This window comes from Buceros rhinoceros, unplaced genomic scaffold (genome assembly GCF_000710305.1).
Source record: "Buceros rhinoceros silvestris isolate BGI_N320 unplaced genomic scaffold, ASM71030v1 scaffold47233, whole genome shotgun sequence".
Taxonomy (NCBI): Eukaryota; Metazoa; Chordata; class Aves; order Bucerotiformes; family Bucerotidae; genus Buceros; species Buceros rhinoceros.
The window spans coordinates 1-1637 of NW_010405088.1; positions in this window are offsets into that span (position 1 = coordinate 1).

Consider the following 1637-nt stretch of genomic DNA (forward strand, 5'->3'; position numbering starts at 1 on the left):
AGGAGCAGCACAGCAGGCGGGGGCCTGCGCTCACCCCCGCCGGCCATCACCACGCCGCCCTGCCCGGCAGCTGCTGGGACCGGGACAGTGCTGCGGACGTGGGTGTTTCGGCTGGGCTCCTGTTCTGGGGAGCTGACTTTAGGGTAAGCAGGAATTTAACCCTGAGAACCACTCCGACTCAGAGCTGGAGAATTACTTCCTAGCCTTGATTCCCAGTAGGGAGCTTTGCTCAGGTATCTTGACTAACTTCTTCCAGGCCCTTTGCTCTTGTCCCACGACTCCTGGGGCCTATTTATTACAACCACAGAGGCAAAACCCCTCGGGGGGGTTGTCCATATGCTGGTTCTGGAATTAAATACTACCGGGGTGTCCAGTATAATGATTTTACCGGTATAGAAGTATGATTAAAAAAGCAGGACCTTAGAACCGGTTTTATGGTACCAGAATAATAGTGTCAGAGTGGTTTATGTGATAGACACACCACAAACCTTCGTTAGTGGGACCTTGTTAATGAACAACAGCTAAGTTCTGGAGGCACCCAGCTGCATCATTCTGCAACCAGGAATTTACAGACACCACAGGCCACATGGCTTATTTTTTTCCCCTTTTCTCTGTCCCTTCCACCACTGCCTTTTATGAAAAACAGAAGTTAAATGAAAGAAAAAGAGCTTTAATGAACCGTTCAGGTTGAGAAATCGGACTCGGACGCTGCAGCAGGGGGAAGTTTCACCGCAGTGCTTGTAACCGCATGGCGCTGCTGGGGCACGCTTGCGTTTCTGTTCTTGAGCCCTATCACAGCGTGCACCGTGATTCACAGCCGGGCACAAAGGCAGTGTCGCGGCGTTACACACGACAGTTTCCCAGGCGTGGAAAAGCAAACTGAACTCAACCCCTCAACAATTTCCTGACCCCTGCAACCAGCACCGCAGCTTTAGTCCCACCAGTGAGCACAGTCGAGTTGTTTCCCAGCACGTGTGCACTTGAACTTGTTTGTTGTTGTGTTCTAGGGAGCTGGAGACAGTTTTGTGGGAGCGCTGGCCTTCTACCTGGCTCACTACCCTGACTTACCCGCCGAGGAGATGATCAGGAAGTCTAACTGCGTGGCGACAGTGAGCGTCCAGGCGCAGGGGACACAATCTTCGTATCCCCACAGGAAGGACTTGCCTCAGGACCTTTTCTAGGTGACAGCTCGGGACAAAGCTGCACATCGAGCCTTGGCCCATCCCTTCCCTTGTGCCTCCCCAAGGGCTGCTCGAACGAGAAAGAGGCCACTGAGGGAGCTTTGAAAAACGTGTGTAGCCACACTGCTCTCAGCAGGGGTGAGCTATTAAAGAAGAAAAACCTCCAGCCGCCAGAGAACCACTTTGGTTCTCTACTTCCTTCGTCCTTGACAAAAATGCAGGACTGAAAAATCTGTCCTCCCTACCTGGCTGGAAATAATACAGCCTGCTCAGCCGCGGTCCCAGCTTATCCCAGAGCTCCGCTTACTTCACCAGATCCCCTCTGCTTCCTCTTTCCTGGGAAGGAGCTGGTGCCTCACCACCCCTCCCTCCAAGGGATGACACCCAGTTCATGGTCACTACTGCTGAATCTGCGGCTGTAGGTTAGAAAAACTTGCAGCCCTGCCATTGAATTCC